General features: G+C 41.8%; 1 protein-coding gene across 4 annotated transcripts in view; it reads right to left on the reverse strand.

Moving 5' to 3' along the window:
* The window catches only part of VSNL1 (visinin like 1), a 114,854-nt gene that overhangs the window by 60,718 nt on the left and 39,808 nt on the right, over nucleotides 1–14,328 (reverse strand). The window lies entirely within an intron of this gene.

Below are 14,328 nucleotides of genomic sequence, written 5' to 3' on the forward strand. Positions count from 1 at the left end.
TGAAGAAAAGCAAATTAATTCAATTAGCACTGTGGCTGTGATCATTTCAAACTTGGTTAGGAGCCAAGCTAGAGTTCTGAGCAGTCCCATGGTTGGAACTCCCTCCAGTGTGGCTGATCCATATCTCCCCAAGTCTGCCTCCTTCTACTTGGTATTCTAGAAAATATACGAGTGAAATAGACTCTTCTGACAGTTCCAAGGGCTGTAGGGTTCACTCTTCACCTCATTGTGTCATCTTTCATATGGTGTTGACTCCCAAATGGAAGGCAACCATCCCTTTTTATGCTATTCATAGTAAGCATATGGAAGTTGTTTTTCTTTTCCTTCTACAAATTACACTTTATGAACACTTGTTTTCCAGGTGTTTAACTCTACATTTAGTTTAATGGGATACTCAATGGGATTACTGACAAGAACAATGAGAAGACTTTATAACTAAATGATCAATAAGTGGCTTGGAATATCCGATCAGCAATATTAAGGAGTCTCAGTTGGTCTAGTTCAAGTTGGAGCTTTTTTCCCCAATAAAAACAGCTCATTTCTATTAGTCACATTAATTCTCTGTTTCTCCTCTCATAATTAGATACTTCCTACAATATTGTCTTCAGAGTTGACAATATCTTGATGATTTTCTTCTAGGGATTGGTTGGGGAGTTTTTGCTGATATTATTCCAGACTGCTATTATTTCTGATTTTGAGTTAAAGTAATAGTGCATAAGATAATGTTACCTATATCCATTAAGCACCAGGTTGTGTGGCCAACATCACAGCAGGAAATAGGGAGACAGAGCAGGCTTGAGATAATTCCTGATTTTTCTTCCTGATTTGGTCACTTACTATATGTGTTACTTAGGGCAACATTAATCAACTGCATTATCTTAAACTTATTCATTAATAAAGCAGACATAATAATAAAGCTCTTTCAGATTCATTGTGATGGCTAATTAAGAAATAAGTAGGTAAACAAAGGCCAAAAAATTCCAAAATTAATATAATTGTTCAGGAAAATTAAAGATAATTTTAAAATTTTCTCTTTAATGTTGCTTTATAATAAATAATAAACAATAAAACTATTGCTAATAATAATAATAAAAGAATTAAAACATAAATAAACCCCAGGTTGATTTAAAAAGTCAAGTTAAACTTGAAAATTGGAAAATTTCCAGAATCAGGAAAGTGCCAGAAGATCTTTCAAATCCAGTTAGAAGAGACTGAGTTAGGGTTGAAGAATTACCCAAGTGAACCCAGTCCTTCACTGTGCTTGAGACAAACTCTTTCAGGCTGCAGGCACGTCTACACTTGCAATAGCCCGGAAGGGGTAATCTCATCGCATACTTTATTGTTATTATTTTTTAACTTCTCCTAAAACAGATTCCACACCCATTGTCAGTAACCTGCCCCAACATTGGCCAATTCTTTCACTGTAATGAAACTAAACCACCCTTGCTACTTCCAGGGAAATTTCCAGTCAGCACGATCTCAGCAGCACAAAATGCAGTCAGATGACACCATTAAGACGACCGTTTACCCTCCAAACTCTTCAGCATGAGGAAAGGGCCCAGTATCAGCAACTCTGCCCTTTGTCACGGTGTTTCTCTACTTATTTCTCTGAATTTCAAGTTCCACATCTCTTATTAGCAACTATCTCTTAATTATAAGTTACTGTGGAATTCCACAGCTGGGTGTGGAAATCAAGTGAGTACTCAGGTGTCAGGTTTAATTAATGTGGGTAAGAAAACTCTAATTCATGGTTATCCTGAAAATCAAAAGATGTCTTGCGAAAACTTTCAGTACTTCACTGTGGTTTTTTTGGTAGAGAATTACAAACTTTCATTCTTAAACTAGAATCTCACCTAAGAAAAATAGCTACTTAATATTGAGTGCTGGCGAGGGAGAAGGCACTTAATGGAACACCTCACAAACTTCATCTCCTGCTCAGCAATCACTGAGCAATCAGGATTAGGGGAGCTCCCTGAGGCTCAGAACACTTATGGTAACTTGTATAAGAGCATATAATTAATGCATGGCAGAGCTAGAATTTGAATCTGGATCTATAAGACTCCAATGTCCAAACATAGACAGGCTGGTGGATGAAAGGCATTTCAGGAGAAGGAACAGGAAGAGCAAAACAGGAAGGTTTCAGATAACTGAATCAGTGCCTAGAAGGGATGAAAAAGGATCATTTTGCCATCCTGGCTGCCTCATTTGTAAAAGACTTAAATTTACCAAACCACAAGCTTAGGAGTGACTTTTGTATTAAAAACCACCTCCCCCAAGTGCCTTTATAAGTTCAATGACGTATCAGCTTCTTTGTCAGTCAAGGAGGCTTGGCTTCTCCATGGGTCACTTGTGATGTCTTAAACTGTTCCAGTTGACTTGGGAGAGGGCAGTCTATTACACATACAGGAAATAATGTCAGAACCGTGAAGCACAGTTTGGAGACTCAAGTGCATAACTTCATGCTTCTTGTATGGGTCTACACCATCACTCAGGTGTGTCTGGCAATGGTTGAATCATACAGAAAGTCAGGTTCCAGCCTGGCTCAGAATGGCATTGCCTCTGCCCTCATAGGCCTCATCAGGTCTTGCCTGGATTAAAGATTGGCCTCCCCACTGTGCTACCTGACTCCAGCCACCCTCCCTCTGCAAGCTGCCTGAGTGTATTTCCAGAATACAAACCTCATTGAGCTACTCTCGAAAATCCTCTGTACTTCTCCTTAGTCTCCATGATACAACCTCATCTCCTTAGCGTGGCTCAGGTCCTGCCTACTTATATCCTCATTTTCTGCCAATCTGTTTTTTCTCATGTGTCAGTGATTATGAACTATCATAGGTTCCAGGATTGCATGCTTCCATACTTCCATGGCTCTGCATATGCTGTTCTCTTCTCCTAGAATAACTTTCCCCTATTTTCTGCTCAGCAGACTTCTTCCCCTTCTTTAAGTAGTTTCAATTTACACACCACCTCCTCCATGAAACCTTTGTGGATTCTCCATGGCAAACTTAGGCACCCATTCTCTTAGGTATCTCCCTTTCCTTATAAAAGCTTCCATGATCATTGTGTATTTCTCTACTGGATTGTTATTACAGTTTCTTGAGAGAGAGGACTGTTATTTATTTATTTTTGCCTCTTGGTAACTCCTATTAGGTGCTCAAATAATATTTCTTGAGGACATGGATAAATAAAGGGTCTGAGATATTTGGTATTTTTTTTCCTGAGAAAATGTCTCATAATCTATATATGAAGGAGAGTCAATGCATTCACAAGTATAAATATAAAATGCAGTTGGCAGATGGGATAAATATTTCATTTAACTGCATGGAAAATATTCAGCGCCCCCCTTGGACTTTGTCTTCATCATTAAATTTTGAATACCTTGCAGGTGGGACCCGTGTCTTTTATCTCAGTATCTTCAGTAACTGACATAAAGATGGTGTTTAGTAATGTGTGATAAATGAATGAAAATGCAGTTAGATTAATACTCTCCACCTATGGTCCTTCTGCTCTAGGCTGCAGTGATATGGGCCAAGCAGTATCTTTCATTATGGGACCAACATAACAGAAAGAGCACAAACAGTACATTTTATCACATTCCCAATAAAGATTCCCCTACACCATGTGAGGGGGAAGCAGGCTGGCTCTGTCTCTAACTTACTCTGTGATCTTGGCCAAGATCCTTTCTTTCCTAGTTACTCCATTTCCCCATTTAAAAAATATGGAGTTGGACCAGATGATCTTTAAGGCCTTTCCAACTCTATCATTCACTGATTTGCCACATAAGTTTTGTAAATATGAAAATATGAGTCAGACTTCCTATTGGCTTGTCTCAACACATGCGAGCTCTGTGGATTCTTGACCTGAGAACCCATCAGCATTTAAGTATTTGTTACTGAAGAAGGGAGGGGACAGAAACTGGAGTGTATTACTTTTAAGCTGGGGTTTCAAGCTATAATATTAAAGCCAGCCCATCCCCAAACCAAAATAATTTCTCACTGCTTGTGTTGTCATAGAGAGAAGTTCAGTGCTAGGCACAAAACAGGACTGGTGGAAGGGCTTTGATGGACAAGAGAACTTCAAATGATAGAGCCCTTGTGGATGGAAGCGCAGCTTCACTTAATGGCAAATGATGCCCAGAGAAGATGGCACTTTTGTACACTAATTTACAAAAGGCTTTTGTGCAACAACATTGACCCATATAAACTATTGACCCTTTTTTTTATAGCATTAAAAAAAGCATTTTTTAAAACTCTGTAAAAAAGAGATTACGATTGTTTCCTTTTTACTGACGAGAACTTTGAAGGCCAGAGAGATTAAGTAATTTACCCTAGCTAAACCAGCTAGTAAGGGCTTAGCAAAGAATGGATGCAGTTCTCTCACACCCCACTGCTTTCCTAATAGAGGCCATCATCTTCTCTCACTCGCGGGATCATCTCAAGGATACTGCAACTACTTCCCAACTGGGGAAGTAGTTTTCCTGTCTTGAGTTTTGCTCGTCTCTCATCCATTTCCTACCCTGTCTTGATAGGAGGTTCCAGAGCAGAAGAGGCAGAGGATTTAAGAATGCTCTTAGCAGAGGATCGGAGAACTTTGTGGATGAGGAAAGGGCCTACGAGGGAGCCAAGAAGCACCCATGAGCATCTTTTTTCCATAAGCCCTATGGGTATTAAAGAGGATTTAAACAACAACGACAACAACAAAATATATATATATAATATATGTGTGTGGGGTGTGTGTGTGTGTCTGTGTGTTGCCCTCAGCTTGTCTCTTACTCACTGTATCTAAATCCAGTCTTCCAGGACATACCAGGGCCTGTTGAATAAGAAGAGGCACACAGAACTGCATACCCAGCTCCTCCCAGGTAATCTAGCAATCAGCCTGGCTGAATCTTAGCAAGATTCATTTAAATAAAGACTGAGTGGCTAAAATGGAGCAGTCCCACTACATGTGCAAATACGTAGCAGTATAAACACAGTAGTGGGAAAACAACCTTGGAAATAGGGCCCAGAGCAAAGGAAGAAAGGGCTCTAGGGACCCAGGTTGGAAACCTGCATGTAATGCAAGTATGGAAAGAGGCTGCAATGGGCTGGTCAGTGACAGATTACTTGGGTCAGTCTTGAATAAATCTTTTCTTTGGGCCCTAGGCTCTTCACTCATATCCTGAAACAATGGCCTTTGTAGAGACTGGCCTTCTCATGCTTAGACTCCTGCCTGGAATGCCCCTTGTGCTTTTTTTCCCCATCTATCTAAATCTTACTCCTGCTGCAAGGCTCCATTCCAATCCTGTTTTCTCCATGATACTTCTCTGCCAACTCTTACTACTCTTCTCTTTTCCTTGTATTTGATATTGTGGTTTGGGGTCATTAATAATCCATGGCATAATTAACTTGATGGAATCAGGTAGAAAACTCTCTGCACAACTAAGTTTGGCAGATGTTTGTAAGAATCTTCTAGGAGAGAACCGGGTGCGGTGGCTCAAGCCTGTAATCCCAGCTCTTTGGGAGGCTGAGACGGGCGGATCACGAGGTCAGGAGATCAAGACCATCCTGGCTAACACAGTGAAACCCCGTCTCTACTAAAAAATACAAAAAAACTAGCCGGGCGAGGTGGCAGGCGCCTGTAGTCCCAGCTACTCGGGAGGCTGAGGCAGGAGAAATGGCATGAACCCGGGAGGCGGAGCTTGCAGTGAGCTGAGATCCGGCCACTGCACTCCAGCCTGGGCGACGTAGCAAGACTCCGTCTCAAAAAAAAAAAAAAAAAAAATGAATCTTTTAGGAGAAAAGTTCTGTGCTAGGTAAGGTGGGATATAAACAAAAAATGTGGTACCAATCTTAAAGGGCTCAGATCTGGGTGCCGGAGACATTTACAAGTCTTGTAATATGAAGCATGATGAAATGAATACTCCTAGCAGAGAGCTACAGAGCACAGAGGACAGACAAATAGACAAATACTGACCAAATCAGGCACCTTCGTCTGTCACTGGTCCCCAGGTGAAAACTCTTAAGCAGTCTTTCCTAAACTTGTCTGAATACAAGAATCACCCTTGGTTCTTCCTTAAAAATACAGCTTAGTGGGTTGATCCCTTGTAGGGAAATCTGTACATTTAACAAGCAACTCAGGGGAATATGATCATGAGTCAACTTGGGAAATGCTGCTGGAAAGTATGAATAAAAATTAAAGTACATGATCTAAGGAGTACACCCCAAACCAGCACAGACATAACCCAGGGTTTCCCTGATTCCTCACTTCCCCCATCTGGCATTCCTGATGTGGTTTCAAGCTCCTTGTACTGGGGACTAGCATTAAGAATTCCAAAATTGGCTGGCCGCAGTGGCTTATGCCTGTAATCCCAGCGCTTCAGGAGGCTGAGGTGGGCAGATCACCTGAGGTCAGGAGTTTGAGACCAGCCTGGCCAACATGGTGTAACCCTGTCTCTACTGAAAATATAAAAATTAGCCAGGTGTGGTGGTAGGCACCTGTAATCCCAGCTACTCGAGAGGCTGAGACAGGAGAATTGCTTGAACCAGGGAGGTGGAGAAGATTGCAGTGAGCCAAGATTGCACCATTGCACTCCAGCCTGGGTGACAAGAGTGAAACTCTACCTCAAAAAAAAAAAAAAAAGAATTCCAAGATCACACAAGGGAAGACCACAGCTTGAAAAGATTTGCCTGTGGGCTCCTCTGCTTTAAGCCCTCTGGTTTTAGGTTGGAGAGTTTGAGGCTCAGGAAGGTGATGAATTTTCCCAGACCACATGGGCAGCTGATGGCAGAGCTGGGATGAGAAGCCCATCCCCCATTACGGATGGGTGTCCCCCACTCCCCACCCCCACAGCATGCTGTCCCTGTGTCTAACACTCAAAGCTTGTAAGCCACTATCCATGTTTATCTCTGTGCAAGGATGTTGAAACAACCCCCAGCACCACTCGCTTGGATCCTATAAACAACTGACATCGGATTGCTAGTTTCCAGAGACTGTTGAAAACAGCCTTGGAAACCATGCTTCAAAATTACCCAGCATATGCTATGGGTTTTTTGTTTCTTTGTTTTTTTTTTTTAATAATAAAGTCTAATATCTGACACTATGGCTCTTTCTGTTCCCCTCTTCTTCGTCCTTCAGAAGCCAAGTACTCACAAGACCCCAGCAGCATTTCCCAGTGGGCAGGGAGGGTGTGGACCATAAGCTGGCATTTCATGCTGTGTCTGGGGACCAAAGTAGCTTCTGGAAAGAAGAGAAATCCTTTCTTAGAGCATCCTCTGATGACATTACCTCAAAACCTGAATCTCATGGAATTATAGCTGAGGTTTCACCCCATAAGCATGAAACAGGTGGGGGCCACAGACTGCATCCCTGGGGACTCAAGATAAGGCAAAAGTATTTTTTTGATATGTAATAAGTGAGGTAAAATATTTTGACAGCAGTGGCAGTAGCAATGTTAGGGCGAGTAACAAGAGTTCTGTTTGCCAAAGTATAATAAACACCTGAAGGTGAAAGCAGAAGTGGGCCCCAGGGATCAATCATCTGATCCAACCTCTTTGTTTTCTAGAGGAGGCCCAAGGAGGCTAGGGGACTTATGCCAGAATTAGCAAGTTAGTAACAGAGCCTAGCCCTACCCTGGCTACCAAGTCTCAACAATAAGACTCAGGCCTGCTGCAGTGCCCAGGCCTCTAATCCTTGGGTATGGAGACAGGCTGAAGGTCCTAAGCCCTACAGAATCATGTCTTCTCATGTGAGTAGGGTGTGAGGAGTGGACTCCCTCCGTAGGTCTGCCCCAGCTGCTCCCAGTGAATTTCCCACCTGAGCTGTCTTTCTACAGGGCAGGGGCTGAGAGCCTGTAGTGGCTCTGGAGCCTTGGCCAAATGGTATATCCCTAACTCTAGGCTAGGTGCTGCCAGCGGACATTGGTCTTTGGCTCTCACTAGGTGGTCTCAAGCTAAAACCCACCTGGAAACTTGGGGACCAGATGCCCAGGGGCTCTGATCTGCAAAGGGTCAAAATGGCATAATCAGTCCTTGGGTGTCAGATACAACTGCCATCTTCTTCCTCCTTTCCAAGGCACAAAGAACATTTCCTGAGTGCCTGGGAAGTATGACTTAGACCCAAGCCATACTTGATACCTAGGTGCTAGTCTATGACTTTGGAAAAGTTTCTACTCAGACTCAGTTTCCCTTGTATCCCATTTTGTGGATTTCCTTCTTTTTGTCAGGTTCTGATGCCTCTTTTATTTTCAACTGGACTTAACATAGTAGGGAAAAAAAACTGTGTGCTGGAGTCAGACCTAGGGTCAAATGATGCTCCTGCTTAATACAAGGTGCATGAATTTTGATAAGTTAATTAGCCCAGTGGAACCTCAATCTTCCCATTTTTTGAATGAAAATAATGTTATTTGCTCAAAGCATTGTTGTGAGGATAAATGAGATAATGCTGATTTTTTTTTCCAACAGTGCCTTCTATGAGGCAGGTGTCCAAAAAACAGTAACTATTATTATCCTCATCACAGGACCCAGCCAACTGGGCTGCTCCAGAAGATGGAGAGGGGGACAGTTCAAGACTCAGGCCTAGACAACAGGAGTCATCCTAACCTCAATACATGACACCAAGCCTGGCACATGTAAACAGAAGTACACAAATTGTGAAACACAGGGAATTTTACTGTGGCCTTGTTAATTCTCCTCCATTTACATAAAAGTGCATCACATCTGACTTGACTGAGGAAAGTCATCTGATGACCTCACAGCCCCAACTAAGCATTGACCATTGAGAGAAGTTTCCATTCAATTTCTTGCTCACCCACTGAACAGAAGTGTGAGCTGATTAATAGCTGGTAACCTTTCATCTGGGAGTGTTTCAAGCAGTCACCACTTTTCTGCATCTTATTTTTACTTCCCTATGTGTCCTGTCTCTGACCATTCTATGTATTTCTGAGAAATGGTTTCTATGAAAGGAAATGGGCCATCTTTGGCAGTGTTATAACCTCACTTAGTTCTGTGAGGTAACAGAGGAAATGCTTTCATTAATAATCACAGCCTTCTGTCCAACAGATTGTGTTCTAGGTTGTGCTGCCAAGTCCCAGTGGGGAGGCACTGTGGCCCTTATCTGAGAACAGCAGGGAACTGCCGAGAGAGAAGAGCAGACCTGGAGTGTCCCGCTTCACCTGCACATTCCCTGTCACAGAGTTAGGCCTTCATCATCAGGAATGCAATCCCTGTCTTTGCATTCAGAGAACTTGAATATTTGGGGGAGGGGGTGAGTGGCATGCACCAATGTCTACCAATAGTAGTCAACTCCCAACTCACTCATCTTCTGACTATCAGGTTGGTGCTCTTTCCTCTCTGAGATCCATTTGCACTCACCATGTTCCCAAGTTGTTATCTCTACAGTAATTCTAAAAAGATACTTTAATTCATGTTGGTTAGCCTTAAAAACAACTTTGAAATTCTCGTATGAAGGTGACTTTATGAAGTAAAATGTTCTAGTTGAAGGAAACATGAGCTGAAAATGAGTCAAATCATTCATTTATTCAGCAAACTTTTACTCAGTATCATCATATGATTCCCAAATTTTTCTTTAGATCAGGTCTTTCCAGGTCTTTAGGGGAGATCCTAAAAAAAAAATTGGAAATACTAGATAAGGTATTTATCTGCCTGCTAGACACTTCCACCATTGTATTCTACAACCACATCAAACTCCACATACTATGCAAACATGAATTGCTCCTCCTTTTTCTCCTAAAACATCCTTTTATTCTTTGTTCCTCTCTGAGTAAGTGGCCCTACCATCTTCTCAAGGTTCCATGCAGAGTCTGGGCATCATTCTGAATTTCTCTATTTCATGTTTCTATATGTAACCTATCAACAAGTTAAGAAGTTGGTAGATTCTACTTTTTAACTCTTGATTCCATCTACTTTTCTCTGTTGCCAGTACTTTGGTTCAGGCTATTATCCTATCACTTTGAGTAGTAAAATAGCTTTCTAACTTGCTTCCCCATCTACATTCTTGCCCTCCTGAATTACATCTTCCATACTATCACAGCTGGAATAACTTTTCTAAAACACAAAACCCAATCATGTCACTGCCCTGCTTAAACCCTTCAGTGGTCTCTCATTATCCTCACTCTGAATTCCAACTGTCAGCATGGCTTCTCAGATCTGTGCACTTGGGCCTATCCTTTCCCTCCAGCCTCCCACCTTCCTCTCTCCCTTCGCCCCTCCTGGCACTTCTTCAGTTTCCTCTCTCCTCATGTTCTCACCTATGCTCCAACTTCCTAATATCATGCCAAACTTCTCTGTGTTTCCTTTTGCTGTTCCTTTTGCTCTGAGGGCAGTTCTCATTAGCTACACGTTGGTTCTCTAGTGAACTCCCACTGATATTTCAATATATAGAGGAGGCACCTCATTTTCAGTGACTTCACTGTCTGGCTACTTCTTCTTTTGCACATTGCACAACTGCTGTTACTGCATCACCTGCCACAGTAGTATCTGTATTCCGTGTCTCCCATCTCACAGATGGGGGTTCCTCAAGGGTAGGTGATTGTCCAGTTCACCTCAGCACTAGTTCAGAGCCCACTGCTGAACAGATACCCAGGAAATGTTGTTGAATTAATTAATTATTATATAATCCCTCCCATTAACAGCTAGAGCTTATCAGTTGAGTGATAAGAGATAACCTATGCAACGAAGCTTAAAGATGACTGCACTAAGTGCCATTAGGGAGAGAAAAGCAGTGTCATGACGGAGAGAGAGAGAACATGCTTCTTTCTAGGAAACCAATAACAAAGTTTCTTTGAGAGATTGGGTAGAGAATATTTTAAAAAGTGGTCCCTCGAAATTATCTCAAGGAAATAATGACACAAGGCTGCTGAGACATACATACAAAGGGTGTTTACCCCAGCATTGTTTAAAACATTTTTAAACACCACTTATAACAACTACCTAAAGGTCCATCAGAGGAAACTGGCTAAATAAAATTTTTTAGAGCAACGAATGGAAATTATGAAGCCATTAAAAGTGATAATGTATATCTACATTGATTGATATGGAGGATATTGACTCAATGTCATTTATTTAAGTGAAAACACATAAGTATACAAATAAACTGTATATTTTCAAGGATAAACCCTTACCTGAGGACATACATTAAATACAATATAATGGAGGAAGGGAATGGAAGTGAGTATAGCAAACAAAGGGTAAATTAAAACTATATGAGAAAACACAAGAAGGACTTTATATAAACAATGTTGATATTGAGCCATGATCTGAGGAATATGATTAACATAAGCAGCACTTTAGGAATAAAAATGAAAGAAAAAAGGAGAGATAATATTGTAATAAATTGTTAAGTGAAAAATGCAGGTCACAAAACAGTAAGTGTAGCACCACTTGCTTTTGCTTTATACACACAGTCGCTTGAGCTTGTGTGCACAGGAAGTTTGATCAGTTCATAATTTATATCAAAATCTTAACAGTGGTTATAACTGCTGGTGGTATAATGGTGGCATTTCACTCTCTCGTTAATATCTTTCTGAATTCTTTATAATGAGCATATAACATTTATAAGCAGAAATATATGCAAATGTTCTTATTTCAGCAAACAAATAAATGCACAAAGTGTCTTTCATTCACCAAACTAATAAAATCCTAACAAAGCCCACTTCTTTCTATAGCGTCTGTGTTTCATTTTCTTTTCTGATGCAGCTTGTAAAATGCACTAGATTAAGAGTGAGAAGCACTTTTACAATTTGCAAACTGCCTCTGGGTTTGTTCTTACAAAGACCTGGTGAATTAGGTGAGGCAGAAACCTTCATAGAACTTGTATAGATGAGAAAACTGAAGTTCAAAGAGGACACAGAGTTTTGCAAAAGTCACACGGGAAAACACTGGTAGAATTTGGACTGAAACTTAGCTCTGGTGCTTTAGGGAAAGGTGTGGTCCCATGAACCAATCAAAGCACAGAAAATTCATACAGCCCTTTGGGAGGCCTGGAAAACTTCCCGAGTATATTAGCTGGTTTTGTGGTCCACAGTTTCAGGTTGAGGTCCCAGAATGGTGGGTTTTACCTTCAGGGAAATCGTTTCCTTATTTCCTGGAAAGGCAGCAGATAAGGTTGACTAGAGATGTTAATGTTCCCAAAGGCTTCTTGGATCTTTACTTTGTCCTTTGGGTAGATTCCTTTCTGGACTTCATTGGACAACTCTAGATCCAACCATAGGTATGCAGAAGTGGTGATCTATGGAATTTCTGAATTTTCTATTTTTTGAATTTGAATATAAGTCATTGTAATGGATAGTGCTTTAGCATTTACAAAGCTCTCTCCTATCTCACATCTTATGTAAACCTAGCATTGTTAGCATCAATCTTACAGAAGACAAAACTGAGCCTCAGAGAGGTTTGGTGACAGTAGATTCTGATGGTCAGGGACTCTGACTCCCAGCGCTGTGTCTCCCAATCACAACTTCTCCAAGGTGCTGAGATGTCAGCTCAGGGTTCTCCTGAGCTTCTCCTCCATATTCATCACTTCACCCAGAGCTAAACGGAATGAGCCTCAGAACTAAAGGTCTTTGACCTACCTGTGAATCCTAGAATACTGTTGTTAATTCATTGTTTGTGAAGGGAGTGACTCTAACTGAAAGCACCACAAGAGTTCCCTTTCCAGGATTCTTTCATCCCAGACCCCTCCCAAAGGCCTGTGTGGGTTTTCTGTGCTTTGATTAAGTTCATTGGACCACACCTTTCCTAAAGCACCAGAGCTAGGTTTCAGTCTCAGCTTTGCCAGTTTTCCTGTGTGACCTTTGCAAAAAGTCTGTGTCCTCTTTGAACTTCAGTTTTCTCATCTATACAAGTTCTGTGAAAGTTTCCGCCTCAACGAATTTCCCAGGTCATTGTAAGAACAAACGGTGGAGGCAGTTTGCAAATTGTAAAATTGTTTCTCGCTCTTAATCTAGTGCACTTTCCAAGCAGTGTCAGAAAAGAAAACAAGACCCACACTATATAGAAAGAAATGGACTTTGTGGCTGGGCGCGGTGGCTCAAGCCTGTAATCCCAGCACTTTGGGAGGCCAAGACGGGCAGATTACGAGGTCAAGAGATCGAGACCATCCTGGCGAACACAGTGAAACCCCGTCTCTACTAAAAATACAAAAAACTAACTGGGTGTGGTGGCGGGCACCTGTAGTCCCAATTACTCGGGAGGCTGAGGCAGGAGAATGGCGTGAACCTGGGAGGCGGAGCTTGCAGTGAACCGAGATTGCACCACTGCACTCCAGCCTGGGCAACAGAGCGAGATTCCGTCTCAAAAAACAAACAAACAAAAAAAAACAAAAAAAAAAAAAAAAGAAAGAAAGAAGGGGGCTTTGTTAGGCAGGGACAAAAAAGAGGGAGTAGGTTTTCAAATCCCTGGCACAAAGGAGAAAACACACTTGTTGATGAGGAGCCAACAGAAGATTCAAAAAAAGAAGCTGGAGGAAGAGGAGTTGCGTAGAAGGAGAAGCACAACCCAGTGTCCCTTTTTAGGGTTTTGGGAGCTGGATGGAAAGAACATATTTACCAAAGGTTGCAAGAGGAATGCTGACCCTCTCCTGTGAGGTCCCTGTCTTTGATGTGTTTCCAGCTCTGATTTAGGCTTACCCTGTCCTTGCTGGGTCTTTGTGAAGTATCCAGCAAGGCTGGAACAAAGCACTTTATTGTGGTGCATGAAAAATATCTTTGCTGAGAGGGACAATGCCAAGGCTAGGGAGACTAAAATTAGACCTTCCGGTGTGTTTGACTTGGCAGTTGTATGGCCTCCTCCACCTGCCTCCCTCCCAGCCGTGGGCCTTCTGAGAGCATAGGTAGCATGTGCTGAAGGAGAGGAAGTGCTGCTTCCTCTGGCACCCTGTGGAGATGACAAATGCTTCTGGGCCTGTGTAACTGTCACTTGGAGTAGTTATGTGAAGTGATACTTAGTTTGAAGGGATATGTTTCCACATCAGCTAATTTGCAAATAAGGATGAAACCATATTGTGTCTCCCCATTAACTTAATGCCCCTGCATGTTGAAACCAAAAGAAAACCTAAAAACAATCCTATGTTTGAACCTCACATTTACTTTTGTCTAAGAATTCACAGCTTCACCTACTAACCATGGCAGAATCCAAAGAGCCAGTTATCAGTGCCTTCCAACATACAGTGGAGTTGTGTTGTCTGCAGCAAAGACCCGGGCCTTCTCATTAGACAAACAAGGTGAGATGCTTGCTAGAGCATGTCTACTAGCTGGGGAGGGAAAGTTACTGAGTTTTTCTTATCCTGTTCATTCAGCATTAAATTGTGTATATTAATAACTACCTCAAAATGTTAAAT

This window comes from Trachypithecus francoisi, unplaced genomic scaffold (genome assembly GCF_009764315.1).
Source record: "Trachypithecus francoisi isolate TF-2019V2 unplaced genomic scaffold, Tfra_2.0 Lachesis_group17, whole genome shotgun sequence".
NCBI lineage: Eukaryota > Metazoa > Chordata > Mammalia > Primates > Cercopithecidae > Trachypithecus > Trachypithecus francoisi.